Consider the following 13825-nt stretch of genomic DNA (forward strand, 5'->3'; position numbering starts at 1 on the left):
CATATCTCTATGCGTTCTACATACATGGCCCAATCTTCAACATCGGGATCGAAATCGTTGATGTTACCACGCTTAGGCATCCTCGCAATCTTCTTGAGAAACAAAAAGAAATTTTTCTTTTCTTTTTTTTTCAAAATGGCGGTTTCCCGCGCTTGTCTTCTTCCCCCGCCTACGAAAATGGCGGCTTCCCGCGTTTGCCTTTCTCCCCCGCTGGCTGTAATGGTGATTGCTGTATTGCTGCATTCGCCCTCCCCAGCGGTTTTCAAATCGTGCCTCCCAGCCCCTCTTGCAGTCCGGTCCTTTCCCCCGGCTGCGGTTTTTTTTTTTTTTTAATTTTCTCCCGCGCCTTACGCTGACCCGGTCGCTGCGCCTCGCGGCCTCGGTAGCTGCCCGGCCTTTTTCACCGGTCGCGGTCGAGCTCTCTCTCAACGCTGTTGCGTCTCCCAGCCGCTTGTAGCCCGGTCTTTTACACCGGCTGCGTTTGCATTCACTGCGGCTCCCGTGCCTTACGCTGCCCCAGTCTCAGCGCCTCTGGCCCCGACTTCTGTCTGGCTCTTTTCCCCGGCCGTGGTCGAGTTCTCCGCCCTTATATCCTCCGTTTTTCCCTCCCTTACTTCACAGCCAACGTGGCCGACTTGCTGCTCGTCGCTGATCGGCTTACCCACCACCGTGATAGAAGGGATAATCACTGCCTGTTGCTGATGGAAGACTTCGTGTCAGGATTCTTCCTTTGCTCTTCAGACCTGCGTCTTTTCTCAGCAGGATGATGAGGGCGGATGCCTCCTCTCAACGCCCGTCAACTGCCTTGGATGTACCTCTGCCGCAGGGTAAGATCGTACTCGTCGCCACTGTTAAGTCTGTGTGTTATAGTGAGAATTACTACACAGACCACAAGAGTAAATTTTAACAGGTCTTTACTAGTCGAAGGTCAGGGCGGAACTGCCCAATAAATCATTACACAGCACTTATATACCGGTGTGGTCACCACCGGTATTACAGTATACAGCAGCCAAGATAAAGTAGTGCAACTCTTAAAATAGTTCTCTTAAAGGTGGAACGGTTACATACACCACAGTCGGCAGATTGCCTCTTTACTGAAGCGCAGCCTCCTCACACACAACTCCTCCGACAGCATCTCAAATGATCGCCTCTCCCTGTACACTCTCTGGGGTGGGTAGTAGTTCCTTCTGATCAGGAGGCGGTTATGGTTCCTCAGTCTTCTATGTTGTTCCCTGGTGTTTCGAATTCTTTGAAGCAAAATCACACACAGCATCAGGGCAGCATTTCTGGAGGGCATTTTTCTCGCTCACAGGCCTCCTCCTTACACAGACGTCCTTGTAAGGAAAAAATGGAAGGAGTTGTTAAAGTAATTTTAATGAAGTGACTGGCTAGGAAATCACCACGGGCTATGGCAGAAAAAACGCGTTATCGGCTTGGTAACACGTCATACCCGCCTGATGAATATCACAGCCCGAGATGATTTTTCAATAACTAACATTTTCTGAAAGTCATAACTACATACATACATTCATACACATACGTAAAGGAATACTTACATACATACACATACGTAAAGGAATATATACAGACATACATACATACTTACTTAAAGGAATATATTACTGATGAAAACTTTCTTTCTTAAAAATTTTGGAAATGTTACATTATTCATTTTCTAACAGTCATTTTCACTTTTAATAAACACATCAGATTCAATTAGACCTTGCAAACAGGCTGAGTTGCTCCCTGTACCTACATTACTCAAAACTCGTTTAAAAAAAATAATTAAAGTAGCAAACTTACCTCAGACTTTCTTAAAATAACTTTTCTCCCTTTCACAGCCAAGAATGTGCCGTTTAGAAGCTCCACTGATGAAAGAGTTCTTCCTCCTGAGTGTTATGGAGCTTCTCGGGGGCTTTACTCATCCTTTTCAGATGTGTAAATGCTGGGGACTTACCCTCGCTGCAGCAATTCACAAAAACGCCGAAGTTCAATGCGCACACGCTGCCTCAAACGTCACACGCGTTCCACCTCTTAACCCCTGCTTTCAGGGGAACAGAAGTGCCGATTTCCCGCGCATGCGCTGTGTATGAAGAATACCGGCACTTCCATCGGGCCCACGCGTGAGTACACGGTGCTTACTCGCGCGTTGGGACACTAATTTCTGGGCCATTAAAGATAGATCAAGAGAAAGCCTTTGATAGGGTCTCTCATGAGTTTTTATTGAAGGTTTTGGAAGCATTTGGTTTCAAGGAAAATTTCATTCAGTGGATAAGGATTTTTTATTCAAACATATTTAGCTGTGTTAAATGTAATGGTTTTTTATCCAAGTATTTTCCGATACAGAGATCAGTGAGACAGGGTTGTCCCCTGTCCCCATTGTTGTACACATTGGTAGCAAAACCATTAGGTTACATGATGCAAAAGAAACAAGGTGTGTTTGGAATGTGGTCCCCAGTTCTGGGCTGGTGTCGGTGATACACCAATATGCAGATGACACAACCTTAACATTGAGAAATGGGGAGTCAGTGAGGAAAGCTATGGATGTAGTGGAGGAATATTGTAGAGCTTCAGGTGCCAGAGTGAATTATAGTAAGTCCCAATGCTTGGTTGCAGGGAGGGGTAAGGGGGAATGGTTGGGGGAATGTCCCTTTAAGGTGGTGGAGGTTTTGGAAGTTCTGGGGGTGCATATGGGGTGCAAGAAAGACAGGGATGAAGTGGATCGATTAAATTGGGAACCGAAGGTTATGAAAATTAAAAAGATTTTGGGAAGATGGGAAAGAAGGTGGTTGAAAGTGCAAGGAAGAGCGACAGTGGTGTCTGCCCTCCTGCTATCTAAGCTATGGTACTTATTGATGGTGGAGGATATTCCTGAGTGGGCGGAAAAGTCCATCCGAGAGGCTTGTGTGAGGTTTTTATGGGAAGGGAAACCAGCCTTGGTGGCTTACAATACCATCACTGGACGGAGGAATCAGGGAGGACTCAATTTCCCAGATATTGATTTGAAGAAAAAATCCTTTAGAATCAAATGGGTGAAGAGATTTCTTCAGAAGTCAAATACAAGTTTTTGGAAGAGTTGTTTTGAGCATTTTTTAAAACGAAGTGGGATAGGAGGGCAGGGGATATTGTATATGGAATACAATAATATGTTTTTGAAATCGATTAAACTTCTCCCTAGGTTTTATAAGGGGGTTGTAGAGACTTGGGCCCAATTTTTAAAGAGTGTGCAGTTTATGCCCAAGGGGGCTGAGGAATTTTTAGAACAGCCCTTATTTTTGAACAGGTGGTGTTATGTTCATAAATAAATAGACGTTTTCATTATGAACAGCTAGCTTGAGCTAGTCATTTATTTAGCCATGTGGACTAGTGTACAGGCATCCATCTTGACTACTGCCTTGTGGGTAGCCCACTATTAAACATACAGCTCCACCTAGTGTACCATTCTAGAATGACATGTTACTGATCATTACATCCCCCTTCCTTAGAGGTTAAACAAAATCAATATCAATCAATCATAATGACATAAACATCTTCACAACAGTCAACACATTTTCAAAGCTTTACTTTATGAACTCTAAGCTTTTCATTCTTTTATTATAGTTTTCTTTGTACTCAAAGATTAAGTCTATCAGGCTTTTTTACTTCACATGTGGATCTTCTCAGCACAGGTAAGTCTGATGTGTTTTCATGAGAGCCTGTATGTGTATTTGTGTTAGATTGTTCTGGTGGTGAGTGACAAGATTCAGTTGCGGCATTGTCATCGATTTGCTCTTGGATAGTTTCTTGTGTTTTCAGGAGGGAACGGCGGTTCCTCCTGAGAATCTGTCCTTCCTCAGTTCTAACAGTGGTGTGGAGATGCCGGTGTTGGACTGGGGTGGACAAATGTAAGAAGTCACACAACACCAGGTTATAGTCCAACAGCTTTATTTGAAATCACAAGCTTTCGGAGCGCTGCTCCTTCGTCAGGTGAAGTGGAGAAATGCATAAAGACACAGCTTAACAGTGTATGACCTTGGTCCTACTTCCTCAAGAACTGCAGCTTTCCTGTTCCATGCATCTGGATCCTCAATCCTGACAACATCATCCCTTGTCAATGGTTTCAGAGTTTTGGATGACTTGTCATAGTGTGATTTCTGTTTCAGCTTTAACAGTTGAAGTCTCTGTCTCAATTCCTTACTCTGCTTTTCTTTTGCACAGCAGGGTAGCGTGGTGCGCAACTTGCGACCCATTAGGAGTTCAGCAGGTGAAGAACCAGAGTCTAAAGGGGAGGCTCAGTAGCTCAGCAGGGTGAGATAAAGATCAGACTTGCTTTCTATTGCTTTCTTCAGTAGCTGTTTGAGAACTTGAACACCTTTCTCTGCCTTACCATTCGACTGAGCATACAGAGGACTGGATGTGATGTGTTGAAAGTCATAATGTGCTGCAAACTGTTGCCACTCCTTACAGTTGAAGCACGGACCATTGTCGCTAACGGCAATCCTGGGAATTCCATGTCTGGCGAAGATGGATTTAACATGCATTATGACACTGCTTGCTGATGTGCTTGAGAGCAGCGCCATCTCAGGATAGTTAGAATAGTAGTCAATCACTATTAGATAGTCTTTACCATTCAAATGAAAGAGGTCCATACCAACCTTTTGCCATGGTGCTGTTGGTAAGTCAGCTACTATCATTGGTTCCTTTGCTTGTTTGTTTTGATGTTTCTGACATGTCTCACATATGCCTATCATGTTCTCAATGTCCTTATTTATGCCAGGCCAATAAAGAGTGTCTCTTGCTCTCCTTTTGCATTTTTCAATTCCGAGGTGTCCCTCATGAATCCTTTTGAGCATGTCTTGACGTAGAGCCTGTGGAATGACTATTCTGTTCTGTTTTAGTAATAGTCCACTTGCAACACTTAACTCTGACCTGATGTGATAGTACTTTGGACAGGAACCTTTTGGCCAACCACGATGAATGTTCTCTATTACTGTTTGTAACACTGTATCTTTTACAGTTTCTTCTGCTATTTGCTTTGATTTTGTGTCTGACATGGGCAGCGCAGCAGTGACCATACTCACATGAACATCCACGTCTTCCTCAGTAGAGCTCACATGACTCATTGTGGGTGCTTGGGATAGTGCATCTGCTAACACTATGTGTTTGCCTGGTGTGTAGATCAGTTCAAAGTCATATCTTTTCAGCTTCATCATGAATCGTTGAATCCTTGGAGACATCTCATTCAGATTTTTTTTAATGATGGCAACCAATGGGCTGTGGTCTGTCTCAACTATGAAGGTAGGAAGTCCATATATGTAGCCATGGAACTTTTCTAGTCCAACTACCAAGCCTAGACATTCCTTTTCAATCTGGGCGTATCGACACTCAGAGTCAGTCATAGACCTGGAGGCATAGGCAACAGGCTTCCAATCTTCACCCTCTGCTTGTAGCAAGACCGCACCGAAGCCATCTTTTGATGCATCCGTTGACACTTTGATTCTCTTTGTTGGGTCAAAGAAGGTGAGTACAGGTGTGGTTGTCAGCACTATTTTGAGGTTCATCCACTCTTGTTCATGTCTTTCTGTCCATGCGAACTCATTTGTTTTATGTAGCAGGTCTCGCAGACAGGCTGTCTTGGCTGACAAGTTAGGAATGAACTTTTCAATGAAGTTTATCATCCCCATGATGCGTAGCACTCCTTTTTTGTCAGTGGGTCAGGGCATGTTGAGTATGGCGTTTACTTTTTCCATATCTGGCTCTATTCCTTTACCAGATAGATTATCTCCTAGGAAAGTGACTTCCTGGACGCCAAACTGACACTTGGCTTTGTTGAGCTTCAGTCCATTCCGGCGTATGCTCTGTAGCACTTTAGTCAGTCTCTCATTGTGTTCTTTCAGTGTGGAGCCCCACATGATGATGTCATCAACATAGACCCGAACTCCTTCCAGACCTTCAATTATGTGTTCCATTGCTCTATGAAAGATTTCAGATGCAGATATTATCCCGAAAGGCATTCTGAGGAAACAATACCTGCTAAATGGTGTGTTGAAGGTACAGTATTTGGTGCTCTCTTCATCCAGTTTTAGTTGCCAAAATCCTTGTGAGGCATTGAGCTTTGTGAAGTATCTGGCACCTGACATTTCACTGGTGATTTCTTCTCACTTGGGAATCTGGTAGTGTTCACGTTTTATGTTTGCATTTAAGTCCTTTGGATCCATGCATACTCTTAGATCATTGTTCTTTTTCTTTACACATACCATGGAGTTACCCCAGTCTGTTGGCTCTTCGACTTTCCTGATGACTCCTAGTGTGGTTATTCTGTCCAGTTCATTCTTGAGCCGGTCACGCAGGGGTGCTGGAACTCTCCGTGGAGCATGTACCACTGGCTGAGCATCCTCCTTTAGCTGGATCTTGTAAGTGAATGGTAGAACTCCAAATCCTTTGAACACATCCTGGAAATTACTCACTACAGAATCCACTGAGTCATCTGGTCTGCTTATGGCACAGTTTATACGGTAGACTCTCTTGACCAGTTCTAAGTCTTCACAAGCTTTGTCACCTAGTAGTGAATCAAGTCCTTTAGCCACAACAGAAAACATGAGATGATGCACTTTGTCTTTGACTGTCACTTTAAATGTGCATACACCTAAGCTATCTATTTTCTGTCCATTATAGTTCTTCAGTAGTACTGACTTTTTCTGTATTTTGGGCTTTCCTTTCATATTTTTAATGTCACTCATACTGATTAAGTTTGCTTTTGCCCCAGTGTCTAGTTTCAATGTAACTAATGCTCCATTTACCTGCATTGGCATCATCCATTTGTCCTCTTTTACTGCATTAACTTTATGTTCAGCATTGTCCATTCCTGAGGGCTGCACATTTTCTGTATCCTTTTTGATATTGTCACATGACACCATTCCTACAAAAAATGTCTCACTTAAATCAGTGTCCTCAATCACAATGGCCCAGAAATTGGTGTCGGGGGCTTCCCGCGGGTGCAAGCCCCCGACCTACACTTACCTAGCGCACCGACAGTTGAAACCTGGGCCTGCGTGCATTTCCTCTCTGTGGCCCGGTTCAGCTCCCGGCGCGCTGTGCTTGCGTGATCCAGTGGCGTAGTTAGTGTGATGCGTCAGCTGGGATCACGTGAGCACTGGGCAACCAATCGGAGGTTGCAAAAGTTCATTCATGAGTTTGATAGTAAGAACTGTCAAACTCATGAAAACTCCGGGTGCCCAAAACAGTACTTAAACTTCAAATAAAAGTTTTTAAAAATCCCACTAATTAAATGAACTATTAATAACTCTAAAAAAAACTAATTTAAACAATTATTCAAATTTTTGAAAAAAATAATTTTTTTTTAAATCGGGTCTAAAAATACACTTACCTTACTGTAAATTCTATAATAAACCTGTGGAAAAATGTTCTAACTTTAATTAATGGACCCCTTACCTTTTAAAACGAAGTCCTTACGTCTGCTTTTTTCATGCGTAAAAACCGGAGGCCTTCACGCACGGGCAAAGCTTAAAAAAAGAAGGAATTTCAGCGCGCACACGCAGACTCCTGCACGCACACGTTCGACCTCTGAACCCCTTGGTTCAGAGGAAAGGAAATGCCGTTTTTCCGCACATGCGCTGTGCATGCTGAAAACCAGCACTTCCATCGGGCCCACGCCTGAGTACCCCCTCCGTACTCACGCATTGGGACCTGAATTACTGGGCCATTGACTTGTTGCCCTTTCTTTGTTTTTACTTTTGAAAAGCATTGTTTGGCAAAGTGATTCTTTCCATTACATTTTGTGCACATTTTTCCAAACGCTGGGCATTGTCTTGACTGGTGCTGGTAACCACAGCGTTTACAATTAAAAATTCCATCCTCCGATTGCTTTGCATTTCTGTTCTGCCCATGTTTCTTCCCCTTGTAGGACACAGCACCGACAGTAGCACTATCACTTACTACAGTCGCATTATTATTAATTTCACTGAAAGTCTTTGCGTGCTGCTGAGCTAGCTCACTGGCATGGCATATTTTCATAGCTTTCTCCAATGTTAGTTCAGTTTCTCTCAACAAACGTTCCCTGACCTTTTTATCATGAATACCAAACGCAATCTGGTCACAAATCATGGATGATTTCAGTACAGAGAAATTACATGTCTGTGCGTTCAGTTTCAGATCGGTCACAAAGCTATCAAAAGTCTCATTTTGCTGCTGTGTCCGTGAATGGAACACGTACCTCTCATAGGTCTCGTTCTTTTTGGGAGAACAATGTGTATCAAACTTCTTTATTACATCGTCCATCTTTTCTCTGTCCCCCTCTTGATCAAATACAAACATATTAAATACCTGCGGGCCTGCAACCGTGAGCAGCAACGCTATTTTTCTTGCGTCTGGCATCGTACCGAACCCGATGGCGGCAATGTAGAGTTCGAATTGTTGTTTGAAAGTCCGCCAATTGCAGTCGACATTCCCCGTGAGTTTCAAACCCTCCAGTGGCTTCAAATTCTCCATGTCGCGTTTCACAATATTCAGCAGATATTACCAATCCTGGTACCATGTTATGTTCATAAATAAATAGACGTTTTCATTATGAACAGCTAGCTTGAGCTAGTCATTTATTCAGCCATGTGGACTAGTGTACAGGCATCCATCTTGACGACTGCCTTGTGGGTAGCCCACTATTAAACATACAGCTCCAACTAGTGTACCATTCTAGAATGACATGTTACTGATCATTACAGGTGGGTCAACATCGAAGGAGAGGTTTTATTTAATCAAGCTTTTATAAAGCTTGGTGGCATAGTGGTTAGCACTGTTGCCTCACAGCGCCAGGGACCCGGGTTCAAATCCGGCCTCGGGTGACTGTCTGTGTGGAGTTTGCACATTCTCCCCGTGTTTGCGTGGGTTTCCTCCGGGTGCTCCGGTTTCCTCCCACAGTCCAAAGATGTGCGGGTTAGGTTGATTGGCCATGATAAAAATTGAGCCTTAGTGTTAGGGGGGATTAAATACGTGGGGTTACGGGGTTACGGGGATAGGGTTTGGGTGGGATGGCTGTCGGTGTAGGGACCGGGTGCTAGGGTTTGGATGATCAGCCATGATCTCGTTGAATGGCGGAGCAGGCTCGAAGGGCCGAATGGCCTACTCCTGCTCCTATCTTCTATGTTTCTATGTTTCTATGTAAAAGCTGGGATTATATCTGTGAAAGATGTATTATATGAGGTGATTCCAGGTTGGTTGCCAGAAGCGATAGTGAGGGACATGGTGTGGGAGGAGGATCAGGAGGTAGAGGAAAAAGCAATAGGAATTATGTATGAGAAGATTGTGAGGGCAATGCCACAGGATTGGATGGAAGAAATAAATGCGGAAATCTCCAAAGGAAGTAAAATGCATCCTGCTTTTCCAAGCTTTGTACTGGAGAAAGGGGGAGAGTTGGTCCAATTTGACAACTGTAATACTCGAGATTTCTATGAGGTATTTAGAGAATGGAGATTCAAGACAGAATTTGGAAGGGAGGTGTGGGCGAATTTTAAATGTCCAGAGTGGATTGAACTGGATTTCAAATTGGCTCATAACCGGATTTTTACCATGACGGTCTTGTGCAAGATTGGGCGAGTGGAGGCGGCAACTTGCCCAGTGTGTGGGACACGGGATGAGACTCTGTCCCATTTACTGGTGTTATGTCTGCAGTTAAATGACTTTAAGTACTATGTTCGACAGTTGTGTGAAGCTTTTTTGTTGGGTGGGGACCAAAGAGCGAGAATGGGAATCCCGTGGGACTCAATTTTGAGATGGGGATTGCAGGAGAGTCTGCCCGAGTCTAGCAGAGCGGCAATTAATTTAATGTTCAGTTTGGTTAGATTCGTGATTGTGCAAAGAAGGAATGCGCTGTTTTTTAAGGGGAGGAGAATGATTCTAAAAGAGTATTTTTAAATATAAGCTAAAAGATCATTTTAAGGCTCTGTGGATGTTTTATTCAGAAAGGAATTTAAGGATAGTATTTTACAACCAATTTTTAAAGTACAATTGATTAATATATGTTACAGGAGACAAATTAAACTTCAGGTTTTGATGTTAAAATGTGGTGGCGGAATTGATGTGCAGAGCGGCGGAATTGATTTGTATCATACAATGACATGATCAAGATGTTGTAAATGTTCTTAATGTTCAATAAAGTATATTTATTAAAAAAAAGTGGGCAGATCTCTCGCCTCTGAGTCAGGGGTTGTGGGTTCAAGTCCCACTCCAGAGCCTTAAACACAAATCTCGGCTAACACTCCCAGTGCAGTACTGGGGGAGTGCCGCACTGTCGGAGGTGCCGTCGTTCAGATAAGACATTAATCCGAGGCCCCTTCTGCTCTCTCCGGTGACTGTAAAAGATCCCATGGAACTATTCCAAGTAGAAGCAGGTGAGTTCTGCTGGTTAACAGTAATCCCTCAATCAGCATCATCACTTGTGGGCACATTGACTGCCTCATTCAAGTGGCTAATGAATGTGGTTAAAATGGTGTCACTGTGGATAGCCAGCGATTGGACAACACTGATCGACAGAGACACAAAACTGAGCAAAAATATAAACTTTGGAAGTCATGACAACCGTGTACACACTGATGCTGCACAGATTTGATAACAAACCAACTGAAGGTCATTTAATATTTTTAAATAATTTAGTTGTCCTTCGGTAGTTTACAACTGATTATATAATTCTGTTACATAAATTATCAACAAACTTGTTCAGTATTTAAATAAATAGAAACTCCAGCCTGGGTGAACAATGGAGGTTTAACTCTTGCAGTGAGTGGCAAATAAATCAAAGGCTGACAGTGCGACAGTTACTAGGGAATGTTTTGGTAGGTGAGACTCCTTGAACTGAGCCACATTGACTGAGCACAGAGCGGAAAACCGGATGTGAATGTCAGCATTCCCGATTTGCAGCATTTCCGATTAGCAGCGACCCCGATTCCCAGCATTCCCGATTCACAGGATTCCCGATTCACAATGATTCGGATTCACAGGATTCCTGATTCACAGCCTTCCCAATTCACAGGATTCCCAACTCACAGTGTTCCTGATTCACAGTGATCCCAATTCACAGGATTCCCAATTCACAGTGATCCCGATTCACAGGATTCCCAATGCACAGCATTCCCAATTTGCAGCATCCCCAATTCCCAGGATTCCCGATTTGCAGCATTCCCGATTCCCAGGATTGCTGATTCACAGCATTCATGATTCCCAGTGTTCCCAATTCCCAGCATTCCTGAATCCTAGCATTCCCGATTCCCAGTGTTCCTGATTCCCAGCATTCCTGAATCCTAGCATTCCCGAATCCCAGCATTCCTGATTCACAGTGTTCCGGATCCATTTTCTTCCTTACACCTCTATGAATCACCTTGAAATGTTTATCTCCATTTAAGGTGCTATATAAATGCAAGTTCTTGCAGTAGTTGTTGTTGTATGGCGCACTTCCGGCTGGAAATGTGCGTGCGCTTCCTACCCACCATACTGGGGGCTCAGTAGGCCGGATAGCGCCCGGGAAACAGCCGCTAATGGGCCAATTTCTCGCCCATAATCATTGTAGTTGTAGAATTCATAAGTTGTTGAAAGTTTACATCTTCCTCTCCTTGCATTTGGCCGTGAAGCGTTGCCTGGGTGGAGTTGGAGAGGAATGTTGGGCAGGAAGGATCGCACACTCGAATGGAACCCGCACAACTTCCCTCCCGCGCTGTGCGCAGCGAGCCTTCATGCTCAAACTCAGTACGAGGAAAATCTGCTGCAGATGTTGGCTTCAATGTATTTTAGCAAGTGTTTTAAAGGGGCATTTTCCTCATGATTGAAAGTTTGCTAATCTTTTTCTTTTTGGGGAAGAGTTAATCATAATAATATTGCAAGCGATTTAATCATTGCATTTTGGATTTACGAATAAATGATAAAGGTTTCCTTTAACGCTCCATTTCTTCCCTTTCCCCCCAAGATATAACAATCTCTGCTGCCTCTGTAATCGACCTTCCTGGAACTAAAAACAACCGAAACCCCGATGTTATATGACAAGATACAACGTATTTCAATAACAAAAACTTGTATTTATGCAGCACCTTTAACGTAATAAAATGACCCAAGGCGCTTCACAGGAGCGTTATCAAAAACAAAAAATTGACACGAGCCACATCAGGAGAGGTTAGGACAGGTTGGTCAAAGAGTTAGGTTTAAGGAGCGTCTTAAAACATAGAAACATAGAAGATAGGAGCAGGAGTAGGCCATTCGGCCCCTCGAGCCTGCTCCACCATTCAATGTGATCATGGCTGATCATCCAAACTCAGTACCCTGTCCCTGCCTTCTCCCCATATCCCTTGATCCCTTTAGCCTTAAGAAATATATCTAACTCCTTCTTGAATATATTTAATGAATTGGCCTCTACTGCCTTCTGTGGTAGAGAATTCCACAGGTTCACCACTCTCTGGATGAAGAAATTCCTCCTCATTTCTGTCCTAAATGGCTTACCCCATTTCTTTAGACTGTGGCCCCTGGTTCTGGACTCCCCCGCCATCGGGAACATCCTTCCTGCATCTAGTCTGTCCAGTCCTGTCAGAATTTTATAAGTTTCAATGAGATCCCCTCTCATTCTTCTAAACTCTAGCGAGTACAAGCCCGATCGACCCAATCTCTCCTCATACGTCATACCTGCCATCCCAGGTATCAGCCTGGTGAATCTTCGCTGAACTTCTTCCATGGCAAGAACATCCTTCCTCAGATAAGGCGACCAAAACTGCACACAATACTCAAGATGTGGTCTCACCAAGGCCCTGTACAACTGCAGCAAGACATCCTTGTTCCTGTACTCAAAGCCTCTCGCTACGAAGGCCAACATACCATTTGCCTTCTTAACCGCCTGCTGCACCTGCATGCTTACCTTCAGCGACTGGTGCACAAGGACACCCAGGTCTCGTTGCACTTCCCCTTCGCCCAATCTATTGCCATTCAGATAATAATCTGCCTTCCTGTTTTTGCCACCAAAGTGGATAACCTCACATTTATCCACGTTATATTGCATCTGCCATGCTTCTGCCCAATCACCCAACCTGTCCAAATCATCCTGGAGTTTCTCGGCATCCTCCACACAACACACATGCCCACCCAGCTTTGTGTCGTCTGCAAATTTGGAGATATTACATCTCGTTCCCTCGTCCAGGTCATCATTAGTATATATTGTGAATAGCTGGGGTCTAAGGACCGATCCCTGCGGTACCCCACTAGTCACTGCCTGCCACTTGGAAAAAGACCCGTTTATTCCAACTCTTTGCTATCTGTCTGCCAACCAGTTTTTTATCCAAGTCAATACCTTGCCCCCAATCCCATGTGCCTTAACTTTACACGCTAACCTCTTATGCAGGACCTTATCAAAAGCCTTCTGAAAGTCCAAATACACCACATCCACTGGTTCTCCCTTATCTATTTTACCAGTTACATCCTCAAAAAATTCCAGTAGATTAGTCAAGCACGATTTACCTTTTGTAAATCCATGCTGACTTTGTCCGATCCTGTCGCTGTTTTCCAAGTGCTCAGCTATTACATCCTTTATAATGGACTCTAGCATTTTCCCCACTACCGATGTCAGGCTTACCGGTCTGTAATTCCCCGTTTTCTCTCTACCACCTTTTTTGAATAGTGGGGTAACATTAGCTACCCTCCAATCCATGGGTACTGTTCCAGATTCCATCGAATGTTGGAAGATGATCAGCAATGCATCTACTATTTCTAGGGCTACTTCCTTAAGTACCCTAGGATGTAGATTATCAGGCCCTGGGGATTTATCGGCCTTCAGTCCCATCAATTTCCTTAACACCATTTCCTT

At 43.9% G+C, this 13825-nt stretch overlaps 1 long non-coding RNA gene across 1 annotated transcript in view; it reads right to left on the minus strand.

Annotated features, from left to right (window-relative positions):
* Positions 1-897: 897 nt before the first annotated feature.
* LOC147106469 (uncharacterized) overlaps positions 898-13825 on the minus strand; it is a 48281-nt gene continuing 35353 nt past the window's right edge. Inside the window, exon 2 of the long non-coding RNA XR_015081461.1 lies at positions 898-1334. This is a non-coding gene — a long non-coding RNA (uncharacterized LOC147106469). The remainder of the gene's footprint in view (positions 1335-13825) is intronic.

Source organism: Somniosus microcephalus, chromosome 16 (genome assembly GCF_052327205.1).
Source record: "Somniosus microcephalus isolate GS21.2 chromosome 16, FLI_Smic_1.0, whole genome shotgun sequence".
Taxonomy (NCBI): Eukaryota; Metazoa; Chordata; class Chondrichthyes; order Squaliformes; family Somniosidae; genus Somniosus; species Somniosus microcephalus.